Genomic DNA, 25,055 nt, shown 5'->3' on the forward strand with positions numbered 1-25,055 from the left:
ATGCCGCAAATTGTGAAGTGTACGTGTGCTTTGAAGGACCGTTGGGGGCAGGAGGTCCGGGACAAAATTTGCAAGGGTGAGTATGTGGAGATCTTCTCCTTACTGTCTCTGGAAACATTTTATTTGGATAGGGTCAAGCCCGATGGCTCCAAGAAGGAGGATGAGGAGAAATGGACGTACAGATTGATTCCGCGGACTCTCACTTACTGGGTACAGGCATTTGCCATTATGGTGAGCGTTATAGGTGAAAGGAACCCGGAACATTGTTCGGCTTTTTTCTGTTACATGGACGCCATCAGCGAGGCTCGTCGGGTATATGGGGGGGTCGGCCTGGTTACGGTATGATGAACAGTTTAGGCAGCGCAGGGCAGTCCGGACGTCGCTTCGATGGGATCATAAAGACATCAGCCTCTGGATGCGCTTGATGTCCTCGGCTGGGGCCCCAAGTCAGTTTTTTCAGGGGGGGGGGCCGGGGGTGCACCTTCCTCGGGACTACCGGCTGGGAAAAAATGGGGGATCTGCTGGCAGTATAACGAGGGCTCCTGTAAGTTTGGGGGTGTCCTGCCGTTTCAAGCATGAGTGCGCCAGCTGTGGGGGTTCACACCCCGTGTCCTGATGCTTCAAAAAAGGTGTCCGTGCCGCTGAGTTTGCTAACAAGAGGGATGACACCGGTGAGGAGGGAAAGGATGCAACCTTTTCTAAATAGATACCCTGGACGAGGAGTGGCAAAACTTTCGGCCGTGGGATTCTTGGAGGGTTTTAGGATCCCATGTTGCCTGTCAAATGTCCCGCCTATGGCAAGGAATTTGCGATCTGCTCTGCAGTATCTGGGGGTAGTTTCAGAGAAGTTGGCAAAGGAAGTGGCACTGGGTCGCGTGGGCGGGCCGTTCTCGGTGAAGCCTTTGCAGGATCTGGTTGTTTCACCTCTGGGGGTAGTGCCTAAGAAGGAACCGCACAAGTTTCGCCTTATTCACCATCTGTCTTTTGCCAAAGGGTGTTCGGTTAATGATTCGATAGACCCCGAAGCTTGTACGGTGTCCTATACCTCTTTTGACGCAGCTGTTAGGTGGGTTAGGCGATATGGGCAGGGGGCGCTGAGGGCGAAATCTGACATTGAATCCGCTTTTCGCTTGCTTCCAGGACATCCGGACAGTTCTTGGCTGCTGGCAAGAGGAGTTTTATGTGGATCGCTGCCTGCCCATGGGCTGCTCCATTTCATGTGTCAAGTTTGAAATGTTCAGCTTTTTTTGGAATGGGTGGTTAGAGACGTGTCGGACCTGGATTCCGTTATCCATTATTTGGATGATTTCCTTTGCGTGGGGCCGCCTTCATCCAATATGTGTGCGATTCTCCACATTGCAGCACATCGCGGGAAGGTTCAGTATCCCATTGTCGAGGGATAAAACTGAAGGCCCGACTACAGAGATCAGTTTCTTGGGCATAGTTCTAGACTCCATGGAATGCCGCCTGCCGGAGGATAAATTATTGGCGCTCAAGTTGAAGATTTGTGGGATCTTGGGACAGCACAAAGTTCAGCTTCGGAAGTTACAGTCATTGCTGGGGAAGTTTAATTTTGCCTATCGCATTATCCCGATTGGTATGGTTTTTTTCCGACAGCTGTCGGCGGCTACAGCAGGGATTAAGGCCCCGACCCATGTTATTCGTCTTAATAAGGAACATCGAGAGGATTTGAAAGTGTGGCACACGTTTTTGGAATTATATAACGGTCAATCGGTCTGGATGTCCGGCCTGGTGAGTAATTTTTTTTTTGGAAATTCTTTTTTATTAATTTTTTAAGGCATACAGATAACAACAGGCCACATACGGCCGACAGCCACCGACTATAACACAATTGCCGGTGGACATTTACATACAAAAACACAAACATAAGTTGAGAACTCCTCCCTCCCTCCCCCCCAAACAACTAAGCTTTTGCCCAGATATATACTGTCCAAGTTGGCCTCCAGACTGGAGGAAGGCACTAGGAGACACTGCACCCTCTCTGTCTAACAGCTTGGGTCGTGGTGCTAAATACAGAAAGCATGACCCACCCCCCCCCCAGCACTAAGAATTTTGTATGAATAGGTAACTCTCCCCCCTACAAGCGACCAGTTGTCCTAATGCAGAGTTATCAATATTTCTCCTGTATGTTAGTCATATACATCCTCCTTTGCGGCCTCATACACCAATATCAATAGCGATATGTTATCTGTAATTAGTCTGACGCCGTATCCACCGATGCCATCCAACCACCCCACACCTTGTCAAATTTGGTCAGTGCCCCCCCTACTTAAATAAGTGGCTTTATAAAATGGTACTGCCTTATTAACCAATGCCTTCCAGGACTCCAAGGTTGGGGCTGAGGAACTCTTCCAGGAGAGAATAATCCTCTTTTTGGCATAAAACAACAATAGAGTAAGAAGAGTTCTAATAGCCCTGGTAGTAGCTAGGGGTTCCACCAGATGCAGTAGGCATACCTCAACTGTCATGGGAATCGGTGAGTAATTTTGACTTGGAGCTAGTTACAGACGCAGCGGGGTCTACTGGGTATGGGGCCTATTATCAGGGACATTGGAGCGCGGAACCTTGGCCAAGGTTCTGGGTGGAAGCGAGTTTCCTTCGTAACATAGTGCTCCTGGAACTTTTTCCGGTGGTTCTGGCTATGGAGATATGGGGTGAGTCTTGTCAGAACTTGAAGATTAGGTTGAACTGTGACAACATGGGAGTGGTGCAAGTCATCAACCGCATCTCAGCGTCGTCACAGCCAGTAATACGGCTGCTGCGCCACTTAGTGCTGCAGTGCTTGCAATTAAACATCTTTCTATATGCCGTTCATCTGCCGGGTGTCGACAACACTTTGGCTGACTCCTTATCTCGGTTTCAGTGGAACAGGTTCATAGAGTTGGCTCCGTCGGCAGAGAAGGAGGGGGTTCCTTGTCCGGGTTGGCTATGGGAGATTGCCTTGGAGTCACCGCTGGATGGATCAGACGGTTGGCGAGTGAGTCCATGTGGGCGGCCTTACTCCAGGGTATGGCAGGAATGGTTGGGTTTGGTTGGGCAAGCCGGGGCGGACCAGGAGGGTGTGGAGGTGAGGCTGCTGGTGCTGTATTTCATGTGCAGGAACATGGAATGAGGTGGGTCAGTGTCTGCCATTGAACAGAAGCTGGCTGGCTTAGCTTTATTCTTCAAACTACAGGGCATGGCAGATTTAACAAAGGATTTTTGGGTCTGCCAGTCAGTTAAGGGGTATCGGAAGCTACACAAAGCACAAGGATACTAGGCGTCCCGTGTCCTTTTCGAATCTTCAGGCCATTTGTAATCATTTGGGGTCCTTGTGTACATTGGGTTACGAGGTCTCCCTATTTAAGGTAGCGTTTTCAGGGCATTTTGTATTGGGGTGTTAGTAAGTCCATCTAAGAGGGTAGCAGGTGGATTTACGGCACGGGACATGAGTTGCAAGGAAGCCAGGGTGCTGTTAAGGCTGCGCAGGTCAAAGACGGACCAAGGGGGGAAAGAAGTGAGTGTGCAGCTGTTTCCCCTGCTGGGTTCCCCGGTTTGCACGGTGGGGCGGTGAGGGAGTTATTGGCAGTTTGCCCGGTCATGGAAGGGCCATTCTTGTTACACGGGGATGGGTCTTATTTATTGGCATTTCAGTTTGTAGCTGTTTTTCGGAAAAGCCTTTGGGCAGCGGGTTTGAACTACACACAATACGTCTCGCGCTCCTTCCGCATCGGGGCGGCCACGGAAGCCGCCCAATGTGGGTTGGATGAGGCGGCAGTAAAAAGGATTGGCAGGTGGGAATCTAAGAGATTCCAGACTTACATTCGCCAACAACTGTTGGCAGATTAGATGAAAAAATGTATGGGGGGATGGTAATGGGAATGTCCATTTGTTCTTTGTTCATTATCTGTGGTACGTGTGCAGTGTTTTTAGCATACCTCCCAACTGTCCCGGATTCCACGAGACTGTCCCGCGATTTAAAGTAAGTCACAGGGTCCCGCGGATCTGGGTTGGAGTCCCAGGAATCTCAGCTCTTCACAGCTCTGCCCCCCCACCGCCTCCGGTTCTAGTGGAGGACAGCTCCACCCCCACCTTCCTCTCTGGTTTGATGTCTGTCAGCAGCTCCCTCTGGTAAGAGGAGCCTTGGTAGCCTTGGTAACTGTGCAGGACAGCTCCGCCCCCCTGTCTCTGGCTCCAATGCAGGACAGCTCTGCCCTGCCTCCAATAAAGTACAGCTCGGCCCCCCACCTCCGGGGAATGACAGCTTCACCCCCCACCTTTGGGAAAGACAGCTCCGCCCCCTTTTCCGGGAAAGACAGCTCCGCCCCTACCTCTGGGGAAATACAACTCCGCCCCTGCCTCAGAGGAAAGATAGCTCCGCCCCACCTCCAGGGAAAGACAGCTCCGCCTCCGGCTCCAGCTTCTTACCTGTCAGCGGCTTCCACCTGGTAATAGCCTTGGTAAACAGTGCAGGACAGTGATGAGGACACACAGTGACAAGGGGGAGCACAATGACAGGAGTCACACTAATGGGGGGGGACAGTGACAGTGGGAACAGAGTAGTGGGGTGGGGGAGAGGATTTTTTCTAGAAATTGAGATGGGGGGAATTGTGCTTTGATGGGGGAGAGAGAAATTTGGTTGGAATGGTGACTGGCGGTAAGGAGGATTTGTGCTAGGGGTTTTTTTTGGGGGGGTGGGAGGTTACTGGAATGGGGGGCTATGTTGTGAGGGAGAGTTGCTGAGGTAGAAGAGGATTTGTGCTGGGGGGGATTGGAGGGGTAAAGGATTTGTTCTGGGGGTGGAGACTGAGGTGGGTGGGGATTTGTTCTGGGAGGGGGTGGGACTGAGGTGGGTGGGGATTTGTTCTGGGAGGGGGTGGGACTGAGGTGAGTGGGGATTTGTTTTGGGGGTTGGGGACTGAGGTGGGTGGGGATTTGTTTTGGGAGGGGGTGGGACTGAGGTGGGTGGGGATTTGTTTTGGGGGTTGGGGACTGAGGTGGGTGGGGATTTGTTCTGGGAGGGGGTGGGACTGAGGTGGGTGGGGATTTGTTCTGGGAGGGGGTGGGACTGAGGTGGGTGGGGATTTGTTCTGGGAGGGGGTGGGACTGAGGTGAGTGGGGATTTGTTTTGCGGGTTGGGGACTGAGGTGGGTGGGGATTTGTTCTGGGAGGGTGTGGGACTGAGGTGGGTGGAGATTTGTTTTGGGGGTTGGGGACTGAGGTGGGTGGGATTTGTTCTGGAAGTGGGTGGGACTGAAGTGGGTGGGGATTTGTTCTGGGAGGGGGTGGAACTGAGGTGGGTGGGGATTTGTTCTGGGAGGGGGTGGGACTGAGGTGGGTGGGGATTTGTTCTGGGAGGGGGTGGGACTGAGGTGAGTGGGGATTTGTTTTGGGGGTTGGGGACTGAGGTGGGTGGGGATTTGATTTGGGAGGGGGTGGGACTGAGGTGGGTGGGGATTTGTTTTGGGGGTTGGGGACTGAGGTGGGTGGGGATTTGTTCTGGGAGGGGGTGGGACTGAGGTGGGTGGGGGATTTGTTCTGGGAGGGGGTGGGACTGAGGTGAGTGGGGATTTGTTTTGCGGGTTGGGGACTGAGGTGGGTGGGGATTTGTTCTGGGAGGGGGTGGGACTGAGGTGGGTGGAGATTTGTTTTGGGGGTTGGGGACTGAGGTGGGTGGGATTTGTTCTGGAAGTGGGTGGGACTGAAGTGGGTGGGGATTTGTTCTGGGAGGGGGTGGGACTGAGGTGGGTGGGGATTTGTGCTGAGATGGGAAAGAAAGGTGGTGCTGGGAGGGGTGATTTGGGGGTGGTGGAGGAAAATCTATCCTGGGGAAGGGGGATTTGGGTTGGAGGATTTGTGCTTGGGGGGGGAGGGTGGGTCTGTCATTAAGCCTAGGTTCCCAGTGATGCGATGCGGGAATCAGTGCGGGTTCCCGCATCGCATCTCTCCCGCAGGCAGTGCACTTCAGCCCTCTGCAAACCGCTGCGGGTTTCATTACAATGTTAATGACACCCCCAGATCGGTTCACAGATCGCAGTGCAAACTTTGAACTCGCACAGGAAACACCCATGTCATCTGGTTTCAGTGGGGGGGGGGGCCTGTACTTTTTTTCCTGCCAATCTAATGCAAGTTCAGCCATATAACTGTATACAACTGTATGGCTGAACTCCCATCCCTCAGACATCGAATGCGATCGGCACCGCAGGTGCGGATGCGAATCACATGCGACGTCTCTGGTCGTAGTAGTGTGAACCGGGGCAAAAAAGAAAAGCCTGGGAACCTGATTGAATAGATAATTAGGGGTGCCGCCCATAAATACGGACAGGGTGTAAACACAGCATATACCATAGAAAAACAAAATAATGCTTCTAGTACAGATCCTCTCCCCTATAGAAAAAGAAAATAATGCTCAAATCTAAGCTTCTCCCTATAAGCAGATCATTTCTTTGCGCTTAAAAGCACAAATACAGCTCTTATATAATGCCGGGAACACAGACGCTGTTATCACGTGGAGCTCAGCCGAATCCTCCAGAGAATAGTCAGGCTCCTTTTTATTTATACTAAACACATGGATAACAAAAGAAGGTGGTGGCTTCAGAATCAGCCAATCAGACACTTGTATTCATTCGAAAGAACCAATCGCACACACATGTGTATATTCAAATAGGAATGCAGTAGTGACGTGTGCAAAACCATGTGGCAAGCACATGGCTCTGAACACGATCGTGTGCACGTTCCCACCGCTACCAATGACGCGAGCCGTACTCTATCATGGCTCAGTGGGCCATCATTTTGTATGGTTATACTATGGTTCCCATGTACGCAGATCTTCTTACATAGGAGTTTAGATGCGATCGTCATGGAGTGGCCAGTCCCTTGGTGAGACATAAACAAACATCCTTAAAAGAGCAAACAGATCTGCCATGTCCACGGGAAGGTTTCCACATCCATTGGTCTTCCACCAACGTCTGTATGTGTGAATACCCTCACATGAGCGCATTACAGCAAAACTGACACCGGGGGACATCTGACAACAAACATCTTCATAACATTTCCACAACACAGCCAAAGGCTACCTCCTAATGTAGTTTATTATAAAAGGGGAATAACAACAAATGCACAAAATATACAAGAATTCCATTACTGACACCCCCCCCCTAAAAGCTAAGAACCCCCACACCCACTAATTCCCCTATCTCCTAATTCTATGGACCAACACGCCAGGACCTCCCCGAGGAGCTGAGACAGTGCAGCTGCAACCAATACCCCCCGAAAATGATGGATCCCCTGGTGACTATACCTGCACGAAGAACGTTGTACAAGAATGCGGGGTCTCTGAAGACCACACAGGAACCCGGGTGGGAAGCACTACACCTTAGAGCCGCAGTGGGCGAATGCAACATCAGGTAATCCGGGGGAAAAGTCCACATGACAGCCCCTTTCCCCCCGGTACTCACTCACTGACTGCAAAGAAGTTCCTGGTTTCCCTTTCAGACTTCACACACTCGGTGTTCGTTCCTCGGCAGTGCTGCTGAGACTTTTCAGTCTGTGCCGGCTCTCTATTGCCACCTGCAGGCTGGAGGGAGGAGAACACCTAATCCTCTCTCCAGCTATGAGCCACGATCCGGTCTGAATAATGTGTCCCGTTTTCGGAGGGGCACAAAACCCGGGCACATCATTCAAAACCCAGACTGTACGGGTGAATCCCGTACAGGTGGCAACCCTACGCTGGGCATGTACTCTTAAACTATTTTTCCACACCTGCCTGACAGGTGCATATCATTGCAATTTTTGACAGCAAGGCCAATTCTTGCTTTCATCAAGATTACCTCTATAGGGTTACGGTGTGAAGTAGAGTTACCACCTCATCCCTTTAAAACTGAACACATATTAATTACTCGGGTTCTGTGGCTGATTAAGGTGGTAATTAAACTAACTTGGTGCCTCATCTGCATTAAATCAGCCTCAGAACCTGTGTAATTCAAAGGTGTTCGGGTTTAAAGGGATGAGGTGGCAACTCTAGCGTGAAGGCGCCACCGACACCCAAAGACCAATCTTTCTGCACCCGTTACAGAAGTAGAAATCCAAAGTCTGTGGAAGAGACACCAGAATGTATGCAAAATATCTCTAATCTTGTTCCCAGCGCACTACATTATGACCTCATCATACACACTTCTGGCTCTCCAGCTGTTGCTGAGCAAAATAAAGAAAGCTTGCAGAGAAAATATCCTTTTTTGGCTTTTTAAATGCAATTATTGCTGCAGCAGGTTCTATACATGGTACAGATGTCCCACTTTACAGGTGGATTAAGGGGACCCCCCCAGGCACTATATTGAAAGGAATTTTTCATTCATGGGGACAACCCGGGGGATGGGGAATTTCTCGCAGTGATTGGGGGCATTTGTTCGGTGAACTCCGTTCTCCAAAATCAAAACCTAAAATGAAATCTTCCCAACTATCGAAATTGTTGGAAATAATAACAGAAATTCTCTCCTTCTTTCTACATACAACGTGGTGGAGGGATCATCATACACACATTCTTCTGGATCCCCTCCCCCATCCTTCCCATCTCATCAGAAGTTTCTTATTCGTTCTCTCGTCTGTCTCTGTCTGCAGCTGTGAGATGGGGAGAAGGTGTCCTCCATTTTCTTGTAGCTCAGGAAGGGAAGAATTTGCCCTCCATTTTCTTGTAGCTCAGGAAGGGAAGAATTTGCCCTCCATTTTCTTGTAGCTCAGGAAGGGAAGAATTTGTCCTCCATTTTCTTGTAGCTCTTTGTTTTCTTTTCATTTCTTTCCCTCAGAGATTGTTTTTTTTTAACATTCTGCTAAAACTTTGAGTATTAATACTGCTGGGACTTTGAAGAAGGGGTACACACCCCGAAATCTTGTCTTGAACAATTGTCTATTAGTGCAAATAAAAAAATATCACGGACAATACTCACGAGGGGGTAGGGGTGTCCTCCATTTTCTTGTAGCTCAGGGAGGGGGTGTCCTCCATGTTCTTGTAGCTCAGGAAGGGGGAGGGGGTGTCCTCCATGTTCTTGTAGCTCAGGAAGGGAAGGGATGTCCTCCATTTTTTTGTAGCTCAGGAAGGGGGAGGGGTGTCCTCCATGTTCTTATAGCTCAGGAAGGGGGAGGGGGTGTCCTCCATGTTCTTGTAGCTCAGGAAGGGAAGGGATGTCCTCCATTTTCTTGTAGCTCAGGAAGGGGGAGGGGTGTCCTCCATGTTCTTATAGCTCAGGAAGGGGGAGGGGGTGTCCTCCATGTTCTTGTAGCTCAGGAAGGGAAGGGATGTCCTCCATTTTCTTGTAGTTCAGGAAGGGGGAGGGGTGTCCTCCATGTTCTTGTAGCTCAGGAAGGGGGAGGGGTGTCCTCCATTTTCTTGCAGCTCAGGAAGGGAAGGGATGTCCTCCATTTTCTTGTAGCTCGATGATCAGTCTCCATGTGATGATAGAATGTTTCATAGATTAGAAGAAATGTCTCCATTGTCTCCGTCTTGTTTCCTCTTTTTCCTCTCTGTGGACCGGCTCCATCTAGTGTCTGCTCTCCACACTGCACCCTCTGTATTATCAGTCCCGTTATTCTAGTGATCCTCCTGATGGGACGAATCCCGGACTGAGCGTGTGCGAAATGTCACTTCCTGTCCATGGAACACGTTTCCTGTTTTCAGACATTTTAGATCCGATTCTCTGTCCTGAACACACGGCCACCATAGGGACAGCATGGGATGTTCTCCATGTCCCACCACACAGGTAAGTGTCCTATTCATGGTACAGGGCTCCTGTCCCTCCTATAGACATATCAATCATCTGTGACCGGCGCCTCCCCCTCCGTGTGATCAATCATCTGTGACCGGAGCCTCCCCCTCCGTGTGATCAATCATCTGTGACCGGAGCCTCCCCCTCCGTGTGATCAATCATCTGTGACCGGCTCCTCCCCCTCCCTGTGATCAATCATCTGTGATCGGCTCCTCCCCCTCTGTGTGATCAATCATCTGTGACCGGCTCCTCTCCCTCCGTGTGATCAATCATCTGTGACCGGCTCCTCCCCCTCCCTGTGATCAATCATCTGTGATCGGCTCCTCCCCCTCCGTGTGATCAATCATCTGTGACCGGCTCCTCCCCCTCCGTGTGATCAATCATCTGTGATCGGCTCCTCACCCTCCGTGTGATCAATCATCTGTGATCGGCTCCTCACCCTCCATGTGATCAATCATCTGTGATCAGCTCCTCCCCCTCCGTGTGATCAATCATCTGTGATCGGCTCCTCACCCTCCATGTGATCAATCATCTGTGATCGGCTCCTCACCCTCCATGTGATCAATCATCTGTGATCAGCTCCTCCCCCTCCGTGTGATCAATCATCTGTGATCGGCTCCTCCCCCTCCGTGTGAGCAATCATCTGTGATCGGCTCCTCCCCCTCCCTGTGATCAATCATCTGTGAAAGGCTCTTCCCCCTCCGTGTGATCAATCTGTCAGAGTCATGATTGGACACTGTCATCATGACTTTATCCAATCATGGCTCATTCCCTCCCCACAGTATAAAAGTATTCTTTCAATGGCAGCCATTTTCAGTGTGATTTTGGGGTGGAGAGAGATAGAACAGGGCTCTGTTCAGTGCTATTAGTTAGTTAGTGTGCTATACTGTGCTATTTTACTTCAATTGTCAGTGTAGAATATTAGTTTAGTGTCAGTCTAGGAATAGTGTGAGTGTAGTGAGGAGGACCATCATTCAGCTTTGCATAGTGTGCAGCTAGAGTAGGGACAGTTCAGATAGTTTCACTGTAGTAACGGTTGAACAAAGTCTATTTGATTGCGTTACTGCCAGTTTAACGCCATATAGTTCTGTGTGTCACTGTAAGTTTGGCGCATTATATTGCAGTATATTATATTGTATCCGTGGAGTGTGTCTGTGTAGTGTGAGTACTCAAATTAAAGGGCACCAAACACCTCTTTACATTGATTAAAGTGAATCTATGTACAGATTTCAACTTCTTCTTTACATTTGCTTATAAGCACCGCCTCCTCCCTCCCAATAATGTCTGGGAGGACAACAAGGAGAGGCAGACGTTCCCTTGGCACTGTAAGGGGGCCAGCAACAAATGTGTCCACAGGCAAAGGTGGACGTGGTGGTCGGTCCTCAGGCAGGGCATCATTTCCTCTGTTTAGTGAGTTTGCCCGTGCTATCCAGCCACAGCATGCAGAGGAGGTGGTGGACTGGCTTACTAAACCTTCCTCATCCTCCTCATCCTCTGTCACACAAGCAGAGACAAGTGTGCAGTCCCCTGCAGTTGCCAGAGTGGATAAACCTGCCTCCTTGTCCACATCTATTCCTGCCATAGCCCCAACATCAGCCATTGAGGAGTCAGCTGAGTTATTTGACCACAGCGTCAGCCACTTGCTTCTTGATGATGCTCAGCCATTACTGGATTCAGATGCTGCTTCTGAGGTTGAGGATGACAGTTACATGAGCCTAGAGAGAGGGAGGAACACTGGTAGACAAATTGGCATTCATGTTCCCCAAGCCACAGCATATTGCCAAGTTGTCTCCAGAGGTAATGATGATGGAGGAGATGATGATGAGGTCACTGATGAGACTTGGGTGACAGAGCAGAGGAGGAAACTGAAGGTGAGGCGGCACAGTCCCAAGGAGGTCGGCATCAAGAAAGAGTAGAGAGCAGCCACCCTATTCCATCACATTCTGCAGCTGTTATCTCCCGGCCCATCCCCCACAGCTCAGCTGTCTGGGCCTTTTTCAGCACATCTACAGCAGATCGCACTGTTGCTATCTGCAAACTGTGTCACAGGCACATCAAACATGGCAAAAAACCAACCATTTGGGTACCACATGCCTAACAAGGCCTTTAATGTCCAACCACTCAGCCCATTGGCAAGAGCAACTAAAAGCCACACAAAAGGGGCAAAAATCTGTCCCTCATCCTCCTTACCCAATTCAGTCTGCCCCTGCTATACAGAGTCATTACCTCTCAGCAGCCTCCACTGACAGGGATGATGGTATAGCACAGGGTGTCCAAGGTCCTAGCGGCACATCTACCAGCAGCACACCACCAGCAGTAGACTGTAGCCGGCAAATTTCTCTGCCCCATCTTCTGCAGCAGAAAAAAAATACAGTCCCTGCCACCCATATGCCCAGCGCCTGAATGCAAGCTTGTCAAAGCTGTTGGCTCTCCAACTTCTGCCTCTCAGCCTGGTGGATTCTGCCCCCTTCCGTGAATTTGCACAATGTGCTGTACCACAATGGCAGGTTCCCAGTCGCTACTACTTTTCACGTAAGACCGTTCCATCTCTCTACCATCACGTGGAAGGGAATGTTCTGGCATCGTTGGGCAATGCAGTCAGCCGTAAAATCCACCTTACTGCTGACACGTGGTCCAGCAAGCATGGGCAGAGATTATATATTTTGTTCACAGCACACTGGGTAACGCTGCTTGCAACTCGAAAGGATGCAGGACAGGGCTCAGTGCTGCAGCTTGTTGTGCTCCCACGTCTCCATACAGCTGGTGGTGATGATACCAGACCTGTGAGCTCTACCCTCTCTTCCTCCTCCTCTGCCACCTCCATGCCCTCCTCTGCAGAATTGTCCTATGAACATCAGGTACCCCCTAAGCGTTCAAAGGCCTTGTCAATGAGTCCGGCTAAAAGGTGCCATGCAGTGCTTCAGCTGGTGTGTTTGGGGGACAGGAACCACACCGGAGCAGAGATTCTTGCAGCTCTGCAAGGACAGGCCCAGAGGTGGTTCACACCACGCCAGCTGGAACCAGGAATGGCCCCCCCAAAATGTATGATTATGTGTCATCAAAACTCCCCCCAAAAAATGGGGGCACTAATCTGCATGCTTTCCCCTAAGCACAAATCCCCTTTCCTCCCTCCTAGTACAAATCCACGCCCCCCCCCTGCTGAAATCCCTCCCCCTGACACAAATCTTTGCCCTCCCAGTTCAAATCTTCTCACTCCCCATATGCCCCAGCACAAATTTCTCAGCAGTACTTCTGCTCTGTTAAGGATATTTAGGCTCTGTCAGCCTGGATTGCATTACCTCGCTGCACGGGCCCACTCCTGGCCCTCAAATAGGGTTCCTCCAGCCCCCCTGGGTTTACTCTCTCTCCTGAGACTTTTAGACTTTCCCCAGCACCCTGGACTCGCTAGCCACCTCTGCTTTCTCAACCTCCCAGACCCTCTCATAGTTTTCCCAGGCCCACATATCTGCCCCAACTAGCCTATTTGGGCATAGGTCCCCCACACAAGCAATGCAGTCTCTGATGGGAACAACCAGGTCTCCCTGACAGGGCACACAGCAGCAACTGCATCCTTTGTGTGGGGGGGGACTTCTGCCAAAGGCCTTTTTAAAATCAGGACAGCTACATGGACCTGGAAGACCAAGCGAGGGTCTGGGAGGTTGAGGATGCTGAGTTTGCTAGCGAGTCCAAGGTGCCTGGAGGAAGTCTGGGAGAGCAACACTGGATTTGGAATATATTCCCTCCCAAGACACTTTGAAATTTCTAAACTTTGGAGCCACATCCAGGGTTGCAAAAATGCAGAGCAAGCTGTAAAAAAAGTTTTTTATCTGCTCCATGATATATTTTCTAGAGTCGCACACGCTGCACACATGCAATCCCAGGGTCCCTTTTCCCAACCATTTTGTGATCTCACACCATGGCAGAGCCTCGTTTTATCGCACAGCACTCCTCTGTCCAGGTGGCCATGGCCTTGATCAAATTCCTTCTGATTTAGTAAGTAAAGTTGGCCGAAACCCCTCCCCCTTGGTTCACGCCAGAACTCTCGAACATCGCAAAAGTTCGGACCCAAACCTCCAACCCCATTGAAGTCTATGGAACCCCCATTTTGAGGGCTTATTTGCAAGTTATTGGCTATAAAAATGGTATGGGGGTCCGGGTACTGCCCTGTGGGACATGTATCAATGCAAAAATGTTTTGTTTTTTTTAAAGATTGTTTTTGTTCAGGAGCAGTAATTATTTTATTTTATTTATTTTTATGATGATTAAAGTGAAAAAATAAAATTGAAAAATTATTTTAAATATAGTGCCTGGGGGTCCCCATAGTCTGCATGTAAAGGGGCACATCTGTACCATGTATAGAACCTGCTGCAGAAAAACTGATTATTTTTTTTAATGACATTTTAAATTGCTGGCAATACAAAAATGTTTAAACTTTTTTTTTTTGCGTGGGGTTTCCATAAAAATCCATACCAGACGGGCCAGGTATGGATTGGGGGGGGACTCCATGCTGCCCCCAATCCATACAAGACCCTTATCCAAGCATGCAGGTCAGGAAAGGGGGGATGAGTGAGCGCCACCCTTCTTAACCATACTAGGCCACATGCCCTCAACATGGGGAGGGTGGTTTGGGGGTGGGGGGCTCTGCCTCGTCGTGAAAACCCTGGGCTTTGGTTGTGGGGGTCTGCAGGCAAGGGGCTTATTGGAATCTGGAAGCCCCCTTTTTTTTTTTTTTGGTGGCGGGTATGGTGATTGACAATGGATCCACACTGGCACATTATTAAAAAAAACAAAGGAATTGTCAAAAACTGCCCCCTGTCTTTATTTTTTACCTTTTTTTTTTCTGTGTAGGGGTAGGTACCCCATGCTCATTCACATGGGAGGGATGGGATCTGGGGGGCCCCCATGTTACATAGTTACATAGTTACATAGTACGTAAGGTTGAAAAAAGACACAAGTCCAACCTATGTGTGTGATTATATGTCAGTATTACATTGTATATCCCTGTATATTGTGGTCATTCAGGTGATTATTTAATAGTTTCTTGAAGCTATCAATGCTCCCCGCTGAGACCACCGCCTGTGGAAGGGAATTCCACATCCTTACCGCTCTTACAGTAAAGAACCCTCTACGTAGTTTAAGGTTAAACCTCTTTTCTTCTAATTGTAATGAGTGGCCACGAGTCTTATTAAACTCTCTTCTGCGAAAAAGTTTTATCCCTATTGTGGGGTCACCAGTCCGGTATTTGTATATAGTGGGGTCACCAGTCCGGTATTTGTATATTGTGGGGTCACCAGTCCGGTATTTGTATATTGTGGGGTCACCAGTCCGGTATTTGTATATTGTGGGGTCACCAGTCCGGTATTTGTATATAGTGGGGTCACCAGTCCGGTATTTGTATATAGTGGGGTCACCAGTCCGGTTCTTGTATATTGTGGGGTCACCAGTCCGGTATTTATATATTGTGGGGTCACCAGTCCGGTATTTGTATATTGTGGGGTCACCAGTCCGGTATTTGTATATTGTGGGGTCACCAGTCCGGTATTTGTATATTGTGGGGTTACCAGTCCCGTATTTATATATTGTGGGGTCACCAGTCCGGTATTTGTATATTGTGGGGTCACCAGTCCGGTATTTGTAAATTGAAATCATATCCCCTCTCAAGCGTCTCTTCTCCAGAGAGAATAAGTTCAGAGCTCACAACCTTTCCTCATAACTAAGATCCTCCAGACCCTTTATTAGCTTTGTTGCCCTTCTTTGTACTCGCTCCATTTCCAGTACATCCTTCCTGAGGACTGGTGCCCAGAACTGAACAGCATACTCCAGGTGCGGCCGGACCAGAGTCTTGTAGAGCGGGAGAATTATCGTTTTATCTCTGGAGTTGATCCCCTTTTTAATGTCAATATTCTGTTTGCTTTGTTAGCAGCAGCTTGGCATTGCATGTCATTGCTGAGCCTATCATCTACTAGGACCCCCAGGTCCTTTTCCATCCTAGATTCCCCCAGAGGTTCTCCCCCCAGTCTATAGATTGCATTCATATTTTTGCCACCCAAATGCATTATTTTACATTTTTCTACATTGAACCTCATTTGCCATGTAGTTGCCCCTCCCCCATTCATTTGTTCAGATCTTCTTGCAAGATTTCCACATCCTGCAGAGAAGTTATTGCCCTGCTTAGCTTAGTATCGTCCACAAATACAGAGATTGAACTGTTTATCCCATCCTCCAGATCGTTTATGAACAAATTAAATAGGATTGGTCCCAGCACAGAACCCTGGAGAACCCCACTACCCACCCCTGACCATTCTGAGTACTCCCCATTTATCACCACCCTCTGAACACGCCCTTGTAGCCAGTTTTCAATCCATGTACTCACCCTATGGTCCATGCCAACGCACCTTATTTTGTACAGTAAACGTTTATGGGGAACTGTGTCAAATGCTTTTGCAAAATCCAGATACACCACGTCTACGGGCCTTCCTTTATCTAGATGGCAACTCACCTCCTCATAGAAGGTTAATAGATTGGTTTGGCAAGAACGATTCTTCATGAATCCATGCTGATTACTGCTAATGATACCGTTCTTATTACTAAAATCTTGTATATAGTCCCTTATCATCCCCTCCAAGAGTTTACATACTATTGATGTTAGGCTAACTGGTCTGTAATTCCTAGGGATGTTTTTTGGGCTCTTTTTAAATATTGGTGCTACATTGGCTTTTCTCCAATCAGCTGGTACCATTCCAGTCAGTAGACTGTCAGTAAAAATTAGGAACAATGGTCTGGCAATCACCTGACTGAGTTCCCTAAGTACCCTCGGATGCAAGCCATCTGGTCCCGGTGATTTATTAATGTGAAGTTTCTCAAGTCTAATTTTAATTCTGTCCTCTGTTAGCCATGTAGGTGCTTCCTGTGTTGTGTCATGAGGATAAACACTGCAGTTTTGGTTACTGAAGCCCCCCGATTCACTCGTGAAGACTGAGGAGAAGAATAAATTCAATACCTTCGCCATCTCCCCATCCTTTGTAACCAGATGTCCTTCCTCATTCTTTATGGGGCCAATATGGTCTGTCCTCCCTTTTTTACTGTTTACATACTTAAAGAATTTCTTGGGATTTTTTTGCTCTCCTTCGCTATGTGTCTTTCATGTTATATCTTAGCCGTCCTAATTGCACCCTTACATTTCTTATTGCATTCTTTATAAATTCTGAATGCTGTGGATGATCCCTCAACCTTGTATTTTTTGAAGGCCTTCTCCTTTGCTTTTATATGCATTTTTACATTGGAGTTAAGCCATCCAGGACTTTTGTTCGCTCTTTTAAATTTATTTCCCAATGGGATACATTGGCTAATGCCCTTATTTAATATGCTCTTAAAGCAAACCCATCTCTCCTCCGTATTCTTTGTTCCTAATATTTTATCCCAATTTATGCCTTTTAGCAAGGTTTGTAGTTTAGGGAAGTTGGCTCTTTTGAAATTCAGTGTCTTTGTGTTCCCTTCATGTTTCCTATTTGTGTGATTTATACTGAAACTAATTGACCTGTGATCGCTGTTACCTAAATTGCCCCGTATTTCCACATCTGTGATCAGGTCTGTATTGTTGGTAATCAGTAGATCTAGTAATGTTTTATTTCTAGTTGGTGCGTCTACCATCTGACCCATAAAATTGTCCTGCAAGACATTAAGGAACTGGCGAGCCTTAAATAAATGCGCGGTTCCCTCCGCCCAGTCTATGTCTGGATAATTAAAATCCCCCATTATGATAACACTTCCCATCCTTGCTGCTAATCCAAATTGTGATAGGAGATCCGTCTCCACTTCCTCCCTCAGGTTAGGGGGCCCAGTATTATTTTCCCCTTAGCTTCATCCCTTTGGAGCTCTACCCATAAGGATTCCACCTCCTCCCTAGCCCCCTCAGTGATGTCATCTCTCACATTCGCATGTACATTATTCTTGATATATAGGCATACCCCTCCCCCTTTTTTACCCTCTCTATCCTTGCGGTATAGGGTATACCCTTGAATGTTTGCCAGCCAATCATGAGAGCTGTTGAACCAGGTCTCTGAAATTCCCACAAAATCCAAATCCTCCTTGTATAACAGTATCTCTAGTTCACCCATCTTGTCCGCCAGGCTCCTGGCATTGGTGAACATGCCACATAGTTTAGACCGGTCGCATATTGTCCTCGTATTGGGTGTTTTGAGATTGCAACTAGGACTTGCTACTATACTCACCTTGTGTTTTTGTGCTTTGGTCAACCTACCACTAATGCCCCCAATACTACCCTCTGGAATATCTTCCGCGCTGGCTATCTCTACCTCTGGACCCTCCCCCCCCCATCGCCTAGTTTAAAAACCCCTCTAACTTTTTGGCCATCTTCCTTACCAGCAGATCTGCACCCTCCTCATTTAGGTGCAGTCCGTCCCTTCTATAGTACCGGTTACCGACTGAGAAGTGGGCCCAGTCCTCCAGGAACCCAAACCCCTCCTTACTACACCAGCTCTTCAGCCACTTGTTTACTTACCTAATCTCCCTCTGCCTTTCTGGTGTGGCTCGAAGGGGGCTTCCAGATTCCAAAAAGTCCTCTGCTTGCAGACCCCCACAACCTCCACCCAGGGTTGTGGGTAAGAGGCCCTACCCCAAAGCACCCCCCCCCCATGTTGAGGGCATGTGACCTCCCCCTTTCCTGACCTGCCAGGCTGCATGCTCAGATAAAGGTCTGGTATGTATTTTGGGGGTGGGGGGGCCCCACACCATTTGTTCCTTTTTTATTTTATTTAAACTTGCCATGGGGTTTACCTTAAAAATCCATATCAGACGCAATGGGCCTGACCTGGATTGGGGGGACCCCAATGTCGGTTTTTTTTTATTTTCATTCAGCTGTTAACGGGTTAGCCCATTGATAGCTACTGACTTATCCGTTGTTAAGGACGCCGCGTCTGGCTTCCTGGCCCGCTCCTTAACAACCAGCTTTTCACTGTGCCCTGATTGGGCAAGGCTTTGCCCAATCAGGGCTTAGAATGCACTGTGCAGCACTCGGGGCACATATACCACCGAGCACCCTGCATATTCGGTGTTCACTGAATGGGCGAACAGGCGATGTTCAGGCTGAACTTTTGCTCAACTTGAACTGTTCGCCCAACTAAGTAGACTACATGAAAGATATTTCTCTGATTATCATCCCTCCTACCCAAACAGGCCACAACCCAGAAATGTTGTATATTCACCAATAACAGAATTCCACGTGACACCCAATACTATTGTCCTCAATGTCCCTCCCAGCCTGGCCTCTGTATAGAAAAGTGCTTCCATATCTACCATAAATGTCGATATTTCTCCAGTGTCCGCTACCTGCCTCTTCCTGTATGACAATGCCTCGGCCTGCTGCCTGGACAAGGCCCATAACATAAAGTTCTGCCCAGGCCAGAATGAGTTCTGTTTCTTTTGAGAGAGTTTCTGCTGCCCTGGTAGTTGATGTCCACCACTGCAGTGGTTTTGTCAGACTGCACCCTGGTTGGGTAACCCTGAAGCACAAGGGGGTCCAGTGCTGAAAGGACAGTCTAATCACCCTGAGCTCCAAAACACTGATTGGCAGCTAAGTTTCCTCCTATAACCATGTCTCCTGAACCAATAGGGAATTTCCCCAGCCAAACAGGCTCGTATCCCATCATCTGTACCTTTTTAGACCGGGCATCACTAAATGGTGGGCCAAATGCAGACTGCGTCGCATTCACATTCAGACTGCCCCGGTTCCTCCATTTAGCAGCCATTTCTTCTCCCTGCCGTCACTCAGAGAGCCGACCGCAGGAGGCAGGACAGGTCTGGATAGAGGGTGGAGCTGCCTGAGGTTAGCAAGCAGTTGATTGGCTGCTAGGATGAAGGGCAGTCCTAGCAACCAATCACTATTATAATTGTTATTATTATACAGGATTTATATAGCGCCAACAGTTTGCACAGCGCTTTACAACATCGGGGAAGACAGTACAATTACAATACAATTCAATACAGGAGGGATCAGAGGGCCCCGATCATTAGTGATTCCCTTCTAGATTGTAAGCTCTATCTTGCAACTTCCGCCCTCCATCCAAACATGCTGTGCAGATCTACGGTCTGTAAGGTAAGACAGTGAGGGAGGGGGCGAAGTTACAGGGGGGTGAGGACACTAATGTGGGGGGGGGGGGTGAGGACTGTAATGTGGAGAGGCCTGAGAAATGTATTGTGGGGAGCAATGAGGACAGTATTGTGGGGGAGGAGTGGAATTGGGGACTAAGGACAATAGTGTGTGTGGGGGGGGGTGGAATGGGGGCTGAGGACAATAATGTGGGGGCTGATGTAAATGGGGGCAGAGGACAGTACTGTTGGGGGTTGATGTCAAGGAAGTGTGAAAAGGGGTGCAGGGGTGATGTAAAGTGGGAGCTGAGGGGATCTTGATGTGATGTGTGAATGGGTTCAGATCTGTGAATGTGTATTGGGTGCACACATCGTGGGTAGGTCAGCACTACCTGTAAGAAACATGGAGAAAGAAGTCCTTGACCCCCCTCCCCCTTCTTCCCTTTTTTTTTTTTTTTTTTTTTTGATCATGTCGCACCAAGCCATATGGTGCTGCAGGCACATACGAAAATGCGCAACGGTACCGACATGATATTTGGACCTCAGCTGGAAGAAAATTTTAATGACTGACTGAAATTTTAATTCAATACCCCTGTTCTAGACCAGTGGTTATCAACCCTGTCCTCAAGTACTCCCAACAGGCCATGTTTTCCTTTATCGTACACAGGTGCCCCCCACTCACTCATGTATAACCTCCTCCATGGGCTTAGCTAAACTATTTACCAAGGGTACTTGTGATCTAGACCTGGAGATGGAGGCCTCTTGGTGTCCCATTGTCTGGAGGCCTTGGGTCCCAAAAGCAGAAGAACCTCATGTGCTGTTAGCATTTAGAGGGAGCTTCTTTAGTGGTGTCTTGTGTGGCCAGTGTCTGGGTGGAAAAAACATCACCAGCAAGATGGTGTGCGCATGTGCAGTATGATCCAAAAGTGGACCTACGCATGTGTAAGGGAAAGGGACTGCCCACAAAAGTGCAAAGTCCCAGTGTAAAAATGTGTGTCAATTTTGAAACTGAACAAGGTGCCTATACCAGCCACTCATCTCCCACTGCCCAAGGGCAAGTGAAAAGCACACTGGGACTCAAAGAAGGGGCACTTACTAATGCAGTCTTCAGACGTAAAGCTGCATGTCCTAAAAACCCAGCTCAATCTTTTCCTCAGGTCCTGGTCACTACAGCAAGTGTCTTCAGGATCTTGGCTCCACCACAGTGGACTACTGTCCTGGACTTGTATCCCCCCCATAAACTCTCTCATGTTGCTGCAGTGGTGTTCTAGGGTGAGTGCTTCTCGTGGGGTCCAGTACCAGTAACCTTACAGGCCTTGTCCACCAACCTGCGGGGTCAGAGTACAGTCCATCAAAGTGCTGTGAGGCTGATCTAGATAAATGCGGCTGTGAAAAGAGCCTTCAGGGGTATCAGCAGGACAACAAACATACTAGAAGATCAATTTCTCAGCAGGGAGAAATCTGTCCATTACCTATGGACACTGTAAAAAACTGAGGGCATGCTGGGATTGGGAGGGGTTATGCAGGGCTGGGTTACAGCTTTGCTATTTTGCCAGCGTCCAATCACCTAGAAGTAGAGCATAACCCATCGGTCTGAACCAGTCTTGTGCTTTCTTTAAGAAGTGTCCAGAGACATGTGTTTTATTTTGTTCTCTGTGTTCCTGTGCGTGGTTTTCCTGAACTTCCGGTAGGGTAGTGAACACTCATCACTTCAGAGAAAGTCACCTGGTTTCTCCTCCTCAGGACCGCATGTCTCATAATTCAACTGCCACCATGGCAACAACACATGCCCCGTCGGTCTCTGCAGGCGGCGGCATAGCTTGGAATCCCACTCTTCCAGGAGCACGCATGTAAGGGTGGTGCTGTGGGACCCGGGAAAGCAACAGAGCCACCCAAAAACTGGGAACTGGCAAGACTTTAAAGCGTGGCCTATGGAGTTTTTTGGTTTTTTTAGGTACCGTAGTTTGTTTCCATTCCACGGGGCGTCCACAATTTTAAATCGTGACACGCTGGGTATCTGTTTACTCGGTGCAACATCATCATTTATATATTACCAAAAAAAGTGAGTAATATATTGTTTGTGTACACTAACATTTGAGATATATGTGAGAAATGTCAAAATTGGTCTGGTTTTGAAGTAGGAGGAGCGCACAAGGTAAGTACTGAGGAAAGTTGCTATAAATATAGGGGTTTTAACACTTTAAGTCATCTTCAAAGAACAGCCAAACCCTCACAATGCTGATATCACGGAGGGGGGGGGGGGGTAAAACTTGGTGCATCTGATTTCTCCTGCCCTGTGCTAGAAATACAGCACAATGCTCTGAGACCAAAGATGAGATTCTCCTGCAGAACATTGTAATAGGCGCTTTACCACACCAGCTAATGGGAAGAATATGGTGTCCACAATCCGATACAAAGATGACCATGTACAGTACATGGTCTATGTATTAATCCAAAACTAGTATAGAGGCACTTGTGGGTCTTTCAGAGGAGGTAGATCCAAGCAGAAGCTTTTTTTTTTTCATTGTCAATGTTTCGATGAAGTTTAGTCCATCTTTCTCAAGACCGATAGTCTATGTATTAAATATATTCAGTAATGGAAGTTTAAAACATAAGAAGTAACTTTTAGTTTAGTCATATTGATATAATTCTGACTTTTCATTTATTTTTTATCTCTATATAGGTGGATTGACAGGTTTGTTGGTCTTCGTAAGCACAACCAAGTCACATTGGAGACGAGTTATATGGATGTTCTGAGAGACTGAAAGGCTTTACTCCAGATCACCGGAGGATTCACATAAATGTTTTGAAGACCCCCCTCATTGATCCAACCTCAGAGGACAAGAGAGAAGTCTTCCTTGGAAGTGACAATGGCTTTACAATAACGTCAGACCCATACATACCCAAGAGACGTCGCACAATAGAGAAGATATATCTTGTTTGGATTGTAACAACGTTTTTACAATAGAAGCAAATCTTACCGGGCACCAGAAGGTTCACACAAAAGAAAAGCCATATCAGTGCCCTGAATGTGGCAAATCTTTTAGGCCCAGCTTATAGCGCACCAGACGGTTCACACCAGCAAGAAACCATTTCAGTGTAGCGAGTGTAACAAAACGTTTCGAAGGAAGGAGGCGCTGACCAAACACCAGAGGATTCACACCGGAGAGAAGCCATATCAGTGCTCCGACTGTGATAAAGCTTTTACAGACAAGTCATATCTTACCATACACCAGAGGATTCACACTGGAGAGAAGCCATATCAGTGCCCTGACTGTGATAAAGCTTTTACAGACAAGTCATATCTTACCATACACCAGAGGATTCATATGGGACAGAAGCCATATCAGTGTTGTGAGAGTTAAAAAGCTTTTACAAGAGAAGATATATCTTCTTTGGATTGTAACGTTTTTACAATGGAAGCAAATCTTACCGGGCACCAGAAGGTTCACACAAAAGAAAAGCCATATCGGTGCCCTGAATGTGGCAAATCTTTTAGCGTAAAGTCACATCTTGTGAGACATGAGAGGAGTCACACTGGAGAGAAACCATATCCGTGTTCTGAATGTGGTAAATCTTTTGCATTGACGGGCAATCTTCTCAAACACAAGATGGTTCACACTGGAGTGAAGCCGTATCAGTGTTCTGAATGTGACAAATCTTTTAGACTGAAGGCACATCTTCTCATACATGAGAGGGTCCACACCGGGGAGAAGCCCTTTCAGTGCAGTGAATGTGACGAATCTTTTGGCGTGAAGGCCCAGCTTATAGCGCACCAGACGGTTCACACGGGAAAGAAACCATTTCAGTGTAGCGAGTGTAACAAAACGTTTCAAAGGAAGGAGGCGCTGACCAAACACCAGAGGGTTCACACCGGAGAGAAGCCATATCAATGCTCCGAATGTGATAAAGCTTTTACAGACAAGTCAAATCTTACCATACACCAGAGGATTCATACGGGACAGAAGCCGTATCAGTGTTGTGAGTGTGATAAAACTTTTACAAGGAGGGAAGATTCTATCCAACACCAGAAATGTCACACTGGAAAGAAACTGTATCCATGTTCTGAATGCAGCAAAGCTTTCAAAGCGAAGAAAAGCCTTAAAGCACACCAGATAGTCCACACTGGAGCGAAGCCTTACGCTTGTTCTGAATGTTATAAAGGCTTTGCAACAAAGTCAGATCTTTTGGTACACCAGAGGTTTCACACCGGAGAGCGGCCGTATCCGTGTCCTGACTGTGACAAAGCTTTTGCAGTGAAGACTCATCTTCTGAGACACCAAAGGAGGTCACACCAGAGAGCAGCCACATCCGTGTTATGAAGGCGATTTAAATCTTTTAGAGTGAAGTCAGAGCTTATCAAACACCAAGGGAGTCACAGTCTTACTTTTTGGCTACAAAGCTGAAACTCTGGGAGAAAGTAGAGTAATGTTATTAAGGTAGCAGATAAACATTTCTGATAGGGTTTGGGTTGTCTCACCCCTCTCATGTTCTAAGCTAATGGGAAAATTAAACTATATTATCATACTTTGGGACTTGCTACAATCTTTGGAAACTGGAATAAAATGGATGGTTGTATAGAGTTTACCATTTATGTCTACCAGACACACGCCTTTGCCAAGTCTTTTTGATCATCAAAGACTGAACTATGCTCTCATCCTTTGTTTATGACTGAATATGTATTATATTTGCATCATACACAAATAGACCTTTAACCCCCAAGTGTTTCCTTCATTGTCAGATCTTGCCTCAGTACCGCAGACTTGGTAGTAGTCAAGTGGTCTGTTGCCAAGTCTCCGTAGTCTTGTTGGAAGAGATCTTCCCAGGTTCTGATGACTATTGCTACATCATTGGCGCTTGAGTGTTCCAGGTAAACCCATCTAAACCCACATCTCCTTTTTTAAGATGGTTCCCTATCGCCTCACCAGGGTTCCTCCAGAGGTTGCTAGCATTTTCTTGAGTAATTTCTACTTCTCAGATAAGTTCCTACTGACACCATTGATCTTTTAGCTATCGGTAAGGAGGGAATTCTTCTCAATGACCTCAAATGTAAGGGGAATTCTTTCCACTGACCACCAATGTAAGGAACATTCTTCTCACTGATCACCAATGTAAGGAACATTCTTCTCACTGATCACCAATGTAAGGAACATTCTTCTCACTGATCACCAATGTAAGGGACATTCTTCT

General features: G+C 47.9%; 1 pseudogene; it reads left to right on the plus strand.

Moving 5' to 3' along the window:
• LOC141126408 (uncharacterized) lies at nt 1-25,055 on the plus strand (annotated as a pseudogene).

The sequence above is a fragment of the Aquarana catesbeiana genome, linkage group LG02, assembly GCF_042186555.1.
Source record: "Aquarana catesbeiana isolate 2022-GZ linkage group LG02, ASM4218655v1, whole genome shotgun sequence".
Classification (NCBI taxonomy): domain Eukaryota; kingdom Metazoa; phylum Chordata; class Amphibia; order Anura; family Ranidae; genus Aquarana; species Aquarana catesbeiana.